The sequence below is a fragment of the Amblyomma mixtum genome, chromosome 1, assembly GCF_055824585.1.
Source record: "Amblyomma mixtum isolate Tamu chromosome 1, ASM5582458v1, whole genome shotgun sequence".
In the NCBI taxonomy this organism is placed as follows: domain Eukaryota; kingdom Metazoa; phylum Arthropoda; class Arachnida; order Ixodida; family Ixodidae; genus Amblyomma; species Amblyomma mixtum.
The window spans coordinates 174,247,678-174,260,958 of NC_143012.1; the positions used below are offsets into that span (position 1 = coordinate 174,247,678).

Sequence of the window (13,281 nt, forward strand, 5' to 3'; positions counted from 1 at the left end):
CATTGATGATGCCATTGACTGCCTCCACTCAGCCTCCTTCTTTTCCTCGGTGGATCTACGGTCCGGATACTGGCAGATCCCGATGCACCCGCAAGACAAAGAGAAGACGGCATTTGTGACACCTGATGGGTTGTATGAATTTAATGTAATTTAATGTTATGCCATTCGGCCTTTGCATCGCTCCTGCCACTTTTGAACGATTTATGGATACGCTTTTACGTGGCCTGAAGTGGCAAGTTTGCATGTGTTATCTGGAGAATGTTATTTTTGGAAGGACCTTCGCCGAACATAATAGCCGCTTAGCCGCCATTGTCCTAGACTGCATAGAGACAGCGGGCCTCATGCTGAATTCCAAGAAGTGTCGCTTCAGTGAATGCCAAATTACTGTGCTTGGTCATCTCGTTGACAAGGGTGGCGTAAGGCCCGACCCGCAGAAGGTTGAAGCTGTAAGCAATGTCAAAGAGCCCAAATCAGTGAAAGAGCTTAGAAGTTTTTTAGGAGTTTGCTCATATTTTCGGCGTTTCGTTCCCAAGTTTTCTGATTTAGCCTACCCGCTTACAAGTCTCCTGCAGAAAAACGCTCCTTTCCACTGGACTCCCGAATGCGACTCCGCGTTTCGGCAAATCAAGTTTCTCCTCACCTCGCGGCCAATATTGCGTCATTTCTGCCCGACAGCACCCACTGAACTCCACATTGATGCCAGCGGCATCGGCGTGGGTGCTGTGCTTATCCAACGCCATCAGGACAATCAACATGTCGCTTATGCAAGTCGCACCCTCAGCAAGTCGGAACGCAATTACACTGTAACAGAGCAAGAGTGCCTCGCAGTTGTTTTCGGTGTGCAATGGTTTCATTCGTACCCTTATGGACGTGCTTTTACAGTCGTCACAGAACATCATTCTCTGTGCTGGCTTGTCAATCTACGCGACCCCTGCGGTCGGTTGGCCCGCTGGGCGTTACGCATCCAAGAGTTACGCCTCCAAGCTGAATGCACAGCCTTTCCTGAATGATTATTTTATTTACCATATATATATATTCATGAGAACGTTTTTATCTTCTAGGCACCCTGGCAGAGACAAAATTCAAGAATTTGAAACATATATACATAAGGAAAAGACAAGAAATAAAAGAAAAACAGAAGAGTGGAGCTGGGGCGGCTGATATACCTACAGTAAGAGGCCGCATTTCGAATCAATGATGCAGCTGATGGAGGCTTCACCGCAGCTTGCACTGCGAGTTTAATTTGCTTGTATAATAAAAACTTTTGCAACACCTGATGTAGAAATACATGTGAAAAGGAGAACAGAGCCAGAGCAAGCATAATGTGACTTACAAGTCCAAAAATATGGTAGTTGAACAGCACTCCATTGAACAAAAGCCGGCGCCCCATAGCATAAAAGTGATTGCTGAGGTAGTCTAAGCAGGACAGCAGAAAGGCTAGTTTAGTGTTATCAAACTATATATGCTTAGTGCCTCTAGCAGTATTCTTGTTGCATATCTATACGGCTAGCAACTTTAAGCTGAACGCTAGGATTTCTTTTGCTAAGGCAGTCAATGTCAAGTCACCCTCTTCTTATCTGTGCCTCAGTGCAGTGCTCAGTGCTGCGTGTAAACAAGCAGCTGTATTTGCTTTCATGAGAGTGGATCATAAAAAGTTGAACTACATAGTTTGTTTTCCCAGAGTCCTACCAAAAAACATAATTTTGCGCAAACAAATTTCACAACCAACTACACTTGGTTATTTGAAAAGCTCATTCTGTTTATCCCGGTGTAAAATATGTACGTTAATTTCTTTTCAGCTCTTTCCATGCTGTTGATGATGGTGGTGAAAGGTTAGTGACAAAAAGGAGGCTTTTTAGGTACTATGGCCTATACCGCATGGTATGGGCCAAGGCAACATGGAAATAAACATGATAAAAGAACTGAAGATTGAGCAGCTGGCCAACTTAGGCCCAAAAGTTCAGCGGGAGCAGAGCTTTGAAAGCAGTCTTTTTAAAGCGGTCTTGTTTAAACTGTTGCCATTAGTGAAAACAAAGAACATTTAGCATAAACCCTCACAATCAGGAACACAGCTAGGATTTAGGGAAAATATTCATGGTGCCTTTGCACAGTCTGTTATCATGCTGCTGCATGTTTATCCTTGATATCTGCCATTGCAGCTCCACGCAGGCAATGCAGGGACATGTGGAGCCACTGCCTTAGCCCACGGTAAAAAAAAGTTTGTTAAAACCATATCAGAGTTATTAAGGTGGTAATATGTGTCAACAAAAATAGCGCGTGGACAGAACAAGGACGAGTAGGACGTGAAAAGCTTTTGTGCACAAATTGAAGTTGATAGAGACTACAACGCAAAATACAGATGACTAAAACAATGAATATCTTTCATTATTTTATAAAATCTAGACCATAATAACACTCAAAGCAACACCATTTCTGTTGCATTCTCTGCCCATTTAAACCTTCTGGAAAGCTTCATAATGACGAACTGAAAAGGCCCAGCTAGTAATGCAGCAAACTTAAGAGAACAGATGAGAATTATGTGAGGAAGAACCTGTAAGGAAAGAAAATGCTCCTGTAAAAAAATGCAGTGTTGCCTCTCACCGCCTCTCTGTAAATTGAGTGATGTAACAATCAGTCATTGCCATTAAGGACTTCCTTGAGGGGTGCTTGCCACACTGGGCTTTTGTAACAAACTAGTCGGATACAGCTCAAGAACACACTGTGGCTTAGGCAGTGTAGACTGGGCACTATTATTTTCCTTTTTTCTTGCCCACACCCATTGAGCCTTTAAGCATTAAGTGTGTTCCTATGACAGGAAATTGCTCGTCTGATCAGTCTAGCCCTGTTTGGGGTAAAGACCTTTTATTCACAAGTGAGTTCATCATATACTTTGTGTTCCGGTTTCAGATTCTGTATGCAAAAACAGTAGAGCAGCTCCAGAAAGCCAAGGAAGAACTCCGCTTTTTGAAGCATGAAGCTTTTGTGAAGAAGGTCAATACCTTTCTTAATAATGAGCAAGAATGGGTGCTCCTTCACCGTGCAGGCACAATGACTAGGGGGCACAATACAAACAACTATTCCGAGGCGTCCATCCGCATTCTGAAAGACATTGTGTTCTGTGCCGCACAAAGGCATACAATGCAGTAGCCCTAGTGGACTTCACCACCACAACATGGGAGAGCTACTTTGAGGCATGGTTGCTAAGGCATGCTCACAATTGAGATGCCTCTCACCGTGTTGCATTCCAGCACCTGCTGCAGAAGCTGCCCAGTGATTTTGCCAAGTCGATGAGATGGCACTTTCTTATAGTGTGCCTTGTTCTTCCGGCACAAGCTCCTACGAAGTGGACGCCGACATTGGCAGCTGCTGGATAGGCAGCCAAGGTGCTTTTTGCAAGCACCAGGCTGCTATGCAGAAAGCCTTCGATGGCTTTTTCCCATCTCCTTCATGGCACCGCGTCGCGACATGCTTGCGGCCTACAGGGCGCTGGGCATTCTTCGAGACGCTCTTACTACACTATTGTGGCCACAGGGCAGTGCGCGCACCCGTGAGCCTCTGTGCATTCCTCGAACAGATGGGCTTGACGTCCTACCTGTTTTCTGCCAGGTAGTTACGTGCAGTGACCGAACACTCCGCGTGTGCTACCTTGGACGATGAACAGCTGGACGCCCCCACTCCAGCTGTTTTGTGTGTTGCGTCGTGCGCATGTGTTTTTCTACCAGACCTTCACGTGCGTGTGACCTGTATATATTTATCATGTTTATATGTAAATAGATTTATTCTCAGTGTACCCCTTCCCCTGTCCTTTCTACTATCCCCTCACCTCTTTCTTTTCACTTCTACTCACTGCCTGCTATCCTTTATTTCCGCTGCCCCAGCTCAGGTGCTTCTAGCGGCGATAGCAGATGCCGGGATAGCAAAAATTCTTTTACCTACCATATTCAATGCAAAATAAAAACCACAACTACTACTACTTTTCCCAAATAGCCCAAAGCTGACTCCTGAAGATCGCCGACAGCTTGGACACCTGGCGTTGGGAGACCGCTGCCCGCAGCTAGAATTTTTCCTTCCCATGATGTCAGCAGACTGTGTGGATGCGATTCCAGAAGCTTGCACGTCCACATGCAGCAATACGGCAATGGAAGATGTGTGCCAGCTGCCGAAATCTCCACCAGGGCCACTTCCAGAGTGGAATGAGAAGCCTCAGGTACAGTTCAGTATTAATCCTCTCAACTACTGTAATGAGCAATTGTAGCAGCATATCAATTTTTTTAGGTTTATGACCATCAGAATGTCATGATCGTGAGAATAATATGGCCCTGTCTCCGCAGGGGCGCGTCTGCAGCATGCAGACGGTGAGTGGCGACACCACAAGGTATCCCGAACATCTGCAGGGACATCCCCGCAGGGGGATGATGGTGAGCAATGCGTCACCACCCGAGCATCCGCGCTTAGCCGTGCGTGGCATCACCGTGTCCGGGGAAAAGGGGATCCTGGTGGTTGAGCCGATGCCGAGCGTTTGGACCCTTAAGGCCCCTCGGCGGAGGCAACACACCACTTTGGCCCCAGCTTCCTGCAGACGACACCTCCGGCCTGACCGAACCGGAGGAAATCGGCAGTCGCCTTTTCCTGTCCTCCCCTCTATCTTTCACTTTCTTACAACTTTCCTGTATCCTCCTCTCTTCTTCGTTTTTTTCCTCTTTGCGTTACCCTGAGTTGCGTTATATTTGGTTATAGTGAAGGTGTAGAGCTGGCGAGGGCAAGACTTGCTTTCAAGTTCCTGTCGCGTCCCCTTGTTGGACTCCATGGTGGGTGGCTGGCGCCATGACCGAAGAGACTAAATTTTTTATGGCTCCCCCCCTTTCAAAACTTGATTGCTCTCTCAAAAAAGGGCAGAACGAAGCAACAGACTTTTTCGCGAAAAAGAAACCAACTTTCACAAAATTTCATGTAATCATAGCAACTGTGACGAAAAGCAAGCACACAGCACAAAGGCATACAATGCATTAGCCCTAGTGGACTTCACCATCACAACATGGGAGAGCTACTTTGAGGCACGGCTGCTAAGGCATGCTCACAATCGAGATGCCTCTCTCACCGTGTTGTATTCCAGCACCTGCTGCAGAAGCTGCCCAGTGATTTTGCCAAGTCGATGAGATGGCACTTTGTATAGTATGCCTTGTTCTTCCAGCACAGGCTCCTACGAAGTGGACGCCGACATTGGCATCTGCTGGATAGGCAACCAAGGTGCTTTTTGCAAGCACCAGGCTGCTATGCAGAAAGCCTCCGATGGCTTTTTCCCGAATAGCCCGGAGCTGACTCCTGAAGATCGCCGACAGCTTGGACACCTGGTGTTGGGAGACCGCTGTCCACAGCTAGAATTTTTCCTTCCCATGATGTCAGCAGACTGTGTGGATGCGACTCCAGAAGCTTGCATAATTGTTTCAACTACTGCAACTAGCAATTGTAGCAGCATCATCAGAATGTCATCATCGTGAGAATAATATGGCCCTGAATTCATTTCCTGTCTACTAATAATATTCTAAAGGAAAAAAAAGGGATGTGAACAGGCTCCATTATACTGTGTGCAGTAGATTAAGCCGGAATTGGTGTTGCTCATTTCTTGCAAGGCTGCAGTGGACGCGAAGGCAAAGCCTGTATTAACATGCCGGTCTCCACCACTCAGAACAAAGGACATAGCACAACCATTTTGTATGGCCGCAGGAGGGCTGTGTGTCGACCCATTTCTTCCACTTCATCTCATGTATCACGTTGGGATAGTAACTCAGTATGCCTGTGACAGGAGTGAAATAGGACAGCTTTGATTTTATTAAGGCCAAGTTTTAAACTATTACTTTGAGCCCACCCAGGAAACCAATGTCGGCTACTAGACAGCTTGACTCATCTTGACCCATCTCAACTCGACTATGGCTTCTTCCAGCCACAGAATAGACGTCTAGAGGCCATCTCAAGTTTGATGCCTTGTAGACGTTTGATTAAGGACGTATCTTAGACAATGTATATTATATGACTGCATGACACATAATATTCTAAAAAATTTTCTTCCAGACATTAAGCGTGAAATATGGACATCCTTACTTTACTAATGTGGTGTGCTGCAAGCGTCAAGCAATACTAAAAAAAAAAAGAAACGTGGATCACGAATGTACGTGGCGCTTAAGAAATCTTGCAGGGAAGGGTAAATGAAGGCAATTGTGACGTGCGGCTTGCGCTTATATAGAAACGCTGATGCTTTCTATGCGTACTTTGCGTAGTGCGAGAGTCACACGTTTTCCCGCCATCTTTTCAAAAATTGCAGGAGCGCCATCATACCTACGTTTATTGCTCTTGAAGTATATAGCTGCATAAAGATAATAAGTAAATCTTGTTATTATATTTTTAGAAGTAAAAATTTTGCTACACAAAATTTTGAGCATGTGCGTTTTAATAAACGGATGGCATTGAAAACATATGTAGAGCCGGCGCTGGCGGCGCTGCGAGCGACCCCATGCTTCCCGCCAAAATCTGTCGAGAAGCGAGCGAAGCATGGCCGTTGGCTCCGTTGGAAGGTTCGCTGTGCTTTTGTTCGCGGTGGCACGTCAAGACTGTGAGTGCAAAAGGTAGAGTTTTCAACTTTTTCTTATGTCTTCGAGGCGCACTAAAGGCTTCGATGAACTGTCTCGCTGGCAGAAGCGTCGGCGCCTACGTTCGATGGCCGAACCGTCGTTCGAGGAGTCGGTTTCGGCGAACCTTTCCCAGCAAGGGTCGGTGCCGAGATGTTCACAGTCCCAAGCTATCAGTGCGAATGTGTTTTCTGTGTCAAGTGACCCATCCACAGTTAATCAAGAACGAGGAGACAGTTCCAGTTCCGATTGTCTGGAGATATGCGAAACAGAAGTGCCTGCCGTGCCTGACATTGTTCACAGTGAAGATTGTCCTGGCAGTTCTGGTGTTGTCTGCTCAGATGAGAAAGGTCACGAAAGCATGAAGGACTTTTTGTCAAGGTGGGCAGTACGAAATGGGGTGGGACACAAGGCTGTCAGTGACCTCTTAAAGAAACTGAAAACGCACGACTGTTGTCCATGCTTTGCTAGTTTGCCTTTGGATGCCAGGGCGTTGCTCGGAACACCCAGGAAACATAATATTATTTCTGTGTCACCAGGGAGTTATGTACATATAGGAGTAGAAACCAGTCTGACGACTCTGCTTAAGGCACTTGTGGACATTTCAGCGGCACCATCATGTCTCAAGCTTACATTTTTCATTGATGGAATTCCTTTAACAAAAAGCTCTACGAGTCAGTTCTGGCCTATCTTATGTCGTGCAGAGGGAGTTTCAAACAACAACGTATTTGTTGTTGGCTGCTACCACGGTGAGTCAAAGCCAGAGTCAGCAGACACCTTTCTGACTCCATTTGTTGATGAAATGTGCAGTCTGTATCAGAATGGACTTTGTGTAAAGGGAAGAAAATTCACGATAGAAATTAGAGCTTTTGTATGCGATGCCCCTGCGCGAGCCTTTGTGCTAGGTGTGAAGACTCACTCTGGTTATTTCAGCTGCACTAAGTGCACTGAAAAAGGAGAATTTGTAGATCAGAGGGTTGTTTTTGCTAGCACAAATGCACCCCTTCGCACAGATGACGACTTTGCTCGCAAAACTCAGAAAGAGCACCATGTTGGCAGCACTGTCCTTGAGAAGCTTCCCATTGGATTAATCTCAACTTTTCCTTTGGACTATATGCACCTGGTATGCATAGGAGTCACCAAAAAGTTGCTGTTGTTGTGGGTAAGAGGTGAGCTGCCCCATCGCCTGTCAGCTTCTGCTGTTGCACAGCTTTCAGAGTCCTTGCTGGCTCTGAAAAGTTGCTGGTGCCTGGAGTTTGCTCGCCCACTGCGGTCTTTAAAACACCTTGATCGCTGGAAAGCAACTGAGTTGCGTACTTTTCTTCTCTATGCAGGCCCCATTGTTCTGAAGCTTGTTTTACCTCGTAAGAGTTATGAGCATTTTATTGTTCTCCATGTTGCTGTACGAATATTGGCAAGCCCTTCTTTACGCATCTCCCTGAACAGATTTGCAAAAGACTTATTGTGCTACTTTGTAAATTATGTGCACAGATTGTATGGCCACCGTCACATGAGCTATAACGTTCATGGGCTGATTCATCTGGCAGATGATGTCCTGTTGCATGGTTGCCTAGACACATACAGTGCTTTTGCTGGAGAAAGTTTTCTTCATAGTTTGAAAAGGCTAGTCCGAAGTGGAAAAAAACCCCTTGAGGAAGTTGCTAATCGAATTCACGAAAATATGAGCAATGGTGAACTCTTTGCAGCAACAGGAACTGCGTCCTTTTCTGGTGTGGTCTTAAAGGAACCACATGCTGATGGCCCACTGCTGCCAACATTCAAAGGTCCTCAACATCGTGCTGCAGTATTTGAAACGTTCACTCTAAAAGGCAGCTTTGGTGACAATTGTTGTATGCTTTCGGACAGCAGTGTAGTACTTGCCTCTAACTTTGCATTTGACAGTGATGGTCAAGAAGTTGTAATAGGCCAAAAGTTTCAGTCCTCAGATCCTATGTTTTCAAGGCCTATTATTTCTTCTGAACTGGGCATCCTTGTCGTTCAGAACCTATCTCATGTTATGGCGTGGCACCTAACTGACGTAAAGTGCAAATGTGTCCTTTTTCCCCATCAGAGCGGGCCTAATACTTATGTTGTGCTACCACTTCTTCATTCAGAAACCCATTTTTAGCTTTTGGACTGTAGTACCATTATGAGATATCACTGTTGCAACGTGTGTTGGACAACTTGTTTGATTTTTTACAATAGATACTATTAATTTTTCATAATCTGTGCAATACAATATGTTTAGATTTCAGTTTAAGTTTACAAGGTGCCATGTTTTAGCTTCACCCAATACTCTGTGTGCTCTGGATGGACCTCGTGTATTTGAAGAGTGAACCCTTATGTTCTGTACATATTGTAAAACAAAGTGAAATGTTTTTTAATGCATGTTCAGAAACTATACTTTGATGTTAATGCTCCCAAAAGCATGATCCTAAGTGAAAGCCTGTGGGTGGCACTAACGACTTTCATCAACAGATGTATGCAGTGGTGCGATTTGCCAGTGATGACACAGTTGCTGTTGTACCCACAAACTGGGTTGATGGAGAGGACTGCTTGTGGCCTAGCCATGCAAACTCCAAAACCATAAGCAAAGCTGCTGAGCGCATGCAGACTCCGGATGCATCATATTCTCGCCACAAGATTATTGTCCTTCGTCTAGAGTGTAAGTTGCTTGCGTCCCATTTTTTTTCTAACCTGCTCATTTGCATTCCCACTGTTGTTGATGTGACTGCAACACAAGTGATGTTATTCTAAGGGAAAATGATTGAAAAGAGGCCAGAGTTCACGTAACACTGTCTTGATGAAATTTTTGGATTGGTCTCCCAGATTAAAATGGCCATTGAAACAAGATGGTCGACCTTCACTTATTAGTTTGCAACTGCATCCAACAGCTTCCTAACAGGACTGCTGCTGTGGCTTAGTGGCATTGACTCTGAACTGTAATGGGGTTGGTCTAAGCCATAATTACCATAAGTATCAGTTAAGGCATTAGAAACAACTATTGATGGGCAATGACAGCACCTTGCAGAGGCTGATTCAATGAAACAGCACCATAGTTTAAGTTAGAGCAGAACTTTGTACTTTGTGTAATGCCGGCTAATTAAGCAAGCAATGTTTTTGTCTGTATTCTAGCTTCATACAAGACTGCGCGTGCACTCCTGGCTCGGGCTGAAGCCACTGATGATATTCAAACATCTGCAGATGAAGGTAGGATTAAAAAATTATATGCAGTGTGTTCTTTAAGCACTGCATCAGACATTTTGTCTTTTATATTAATGTGTGTTTAAGCACAGATTATGGTAACAATAACACCAGATGGTATTTTAGGTCTTCAAAGCGTTGAGAGAATGTAAGTGTTTGTGCCTCTAAAGAACTGTATAATGCTTGCTTGAAAGAAATGGAATACTTTACAAGATGGTAATGCTAGAAATATCTTGTTTTATCTTTGTTTTTAAGGGTTACACCTATAATTTGTCAGTTGTAGTTTTCAAGAAAGGCTGGAATGTTTACTCCCATGCTGTGGGTTATTGTTTGTTATTAGGTATTGATGGTTGGTGTAAATCTTAGTGGCAGCATCTTTTAAGCATTGTTAATTTAATATTCAAACCCCTTCTCGTGCACCTCATGGCTGCCTAAGCAAATAGTTCTCACCTTTCAGACAGAGGACGTGGCAAGCGACGAAAAGTTCTCAGAGTTTTGTCAAGCAGTGAAGAAGATGAAAGTGAGCTTGAAGGAATGCCTTGCAAGCCGCCAAGGTGAATCTCTTTATGATGATCACATTGCTTAAGTTTTGATGCTCTGGTCATTTGAAAGAAAATGCATTTTTGCAATTTTTTGTATTTATTGCTAACTAGCAGAACTGGATTGCTGATTTCCTGATTTTTGCACATTGTCATGGTTTGCAGCCCCAAAAGATGTGCCCCTGTGCATGGTCCCATGGTGTTTGCAAAGAAAAGTACCCCCAGCCCAAAAACACGTGCCCACTATGCTTCAGGCTTTGAAGAAACCATGGCTGAAAGGCCAAGCAGTGAAAGTTGTTCTAAAGGTAGGTACAGCTCATGCTCTCTAGTCAGGGTTACCTTACATTCACATGCTCACTAAATTCTTATGATGGGCGGATTCAACGAAAAGATCCTCAAATTGCTTACAAACACAAAAGATGACAACAGTGAAGGCCTTCGTTTAGAGTTGCCTCTAAAAAACGAAGATGATGTAAATGATCTGGAGTCCCAGATTGCTAATGACAAGGCAACAAGAATCAGCTTGGTAAGCGAACGTGACACTTTCTATGGCTGACTGAGTGAGAGCTTTTGGAATGCACAAAATACATTTGCTATTGTAATGCATTACCCAATGTGTCATGTAAGGGCTGGATTTATAACTTCATAGTGAGAAACGCAGAGTTTCACAATTCATATTAAGCCAGTTCTCGCAATCTGGATTGAACTAACAAAGCTCAGTATCCTTGGCATGCATGCCACGGCTGGAAAGTGTTCATGAGAAGGAAAACTTTGAAAAGCAAAGGACAACAAAGGGCTGAAGTGGTATGAAGTGGTATGTTGGTGGCACCACTGGACCAAGCAGTGCAGTGCAAGAACCAATTCGTCACCCTCTGAGGCTCATCAGAGCTCACACTGATTGACAGCTGCACTGCTGCAAGAATGGTAGCAACAGTGACTTTTTTTTTTCTTTGAAAAATCCTTACACTTATACATGGCTGCTGGCAGTACTGTATATCATAGTTGATGAAAGTTATTTTGTGAAATTTACAGAAGGAAAAATATTTTTATGGGGTTAGGTCATGGCCATAAAATGCTGTATATAATTTAAGGGGATGTTAACAGAACCAATAACAGATGCAGTGGAAAGCTGCCATCATCTGAGATATGCTTTTTCAATTTTCAAATATAAATTTAAACTGGTTCACTCATTTATATGGAAAGATATGCTCTCAAACTATATATTAATAGTGTTTTTTTTTTTGTTTTACTCTGTGGAATATCATTCAATATATTTGTTGCAGGCACGGAGGCTTTCACTAATAGGTGGAAAGAACATAAGAACGCTGACTGCAAACATCTTGCGCACAGTTTTCACCGACGAAGTGGGGAGGATGTTCAGCGTTTTTGGACAGCGGGGCAAAAGAAGCTTGAAGGACCTGCTTGTCTTTGGCGTGATTGAAGGTGTGTATTTGGTAGGCTTTTACAAATGGTGCATGAATACTAGTTCCTTCCTATTAGTATGCCAGTAAGGCCTGCACAATTACCTTGAATTTGAAAAATTAACATAAAATGAGTGATTGTTATATTCTTATTGCCAAAACAGTGTTACTATTTAGTCACACTGGAGTTCATATCGTAGCATGAGCCACTAAGGCTTTTCATATAACCTGTTCAACCGTGCCCGCACAGTTTTCTTCCAGTAAAGTGTTTATTTCCAGAATCGATACGAATGGACAGACGCTATGTCTCCGCCGATTCCCATACGATACAGCAAGCAGCAGCAGGGTGGCTGAAGAACTGCACACTGAGGGTGATGGCAGCTTCTAGAAGGTAATTTGTCCATTCATAATTCTGTTTAAGGATGCAGTGTAACATACAGTTATGATAATCACATTTGTGTGTGTGTGTGCCTTTGTATGAACCAATGGTGTAAGCGAGATTTTGAAAATTGTTGGTTACTTTACATGAATATGGCTCTCTACATCACTGGTTTGGGTAGAACTAAAAACAAGTTTTCAATTGGTGCATTTTTGTTCAGGCAGCATTGTGATGCAACAAGTGTCCAGCTGGAAGAACCAGTAACATTGGGAGGGCAATCAGGTGAGTGCTTCCTGCTACGAAGCTGTCAACTGCATGTATAATGAATGTGGTACTGTCGGCCAAAAGTTTCATATTAGCACAAATAAAATCTGGCTTATGGCGTTGAAGCGATAATTCAGTGGACGTGAGCACAGTTTTGCAGTGATGTCTACTTGACAATGATTGTGATTAAGCCGAATAAATAGTAAAACTAATATTTTTTTTATGGCCACTGGTACCATGGAGCTCACTGTAAACTTCTCTTTGTGGCTCCAGAGTGCTGTTTCTCGCTGTTGCGGGAGCACCTTGACAGCATTGGTTAGTAATATTTACTGGTGCAGGAAGACCTTAGTAACACTTGAGTGCGTTTTGATGAATAAGCTTAATTGCAAACTTTATATCTTACACATCTAGTGTCTGTTCAGCATTTTCATCTCCATAGTTTTTTCAGTCAGTAATGAATCAAGTTAATGGCTCAAAAAAGTTAAGCATTGCATTTCATTTAAAAGGGGCGTAGGCTTTTTTATTTTGTTATTTCATGCTAGACACAGCCATAATTTTTTAATATGTATTTCAGAGTAACAGCTTCTGAGCCAGCTGCACAGCCCACAAAAATCTGGCGATATCCAACGATGGTGTGCTCGACTCGTGTGTCCTCCATTCTACTCATTCAGCGGGTCTCTCAAAGTTGCAGTGACAATTTTATAACTTTGCATTTAAATTTTAATTCAGTTTGTTTTGTATCATCTATTGACTGAATGTTTTGGTGACTTTTAGATGTGTATATTTATTTGTAATTCTGCAGTTCATAAGCAGTTTTCTGTTTGTGAATTTTGGAGAACTTCATCATTATC

The 13,281-nt window shown here is 43.6% G+C and overlaps 1 long non-coding RNA gene and 1 pseudogene across 1 annotated transcript; both read left to right on the forward strand.

Moving 5' to 3' along the window:
- Positions 1–2,808: 2,808 nt before the first annotated feature.
- On the forward strand, positions 2,809–3,610 carry LOC149369872 (uncharacterized; annotated as a pseudogene).
- An 8,444-nt stretch (positions 3,611–12,054) lies between these two features.
- LOC149369873 (uncharacterized) lies at positions 12,055–13,057 on the forward strand. The gene is made up of 3 exons (XR_016290327.1): positions 12,055–12,178; positions 12,387–12,448; positions 13,005–13,057. It is a non-coding gene; the product is annotated as an uncharacterized LOC149369873 (long non-coding RNA).
- The last annotated feature ends 224 nt before the right edge of the window (positions 13,058–13,281 follow it).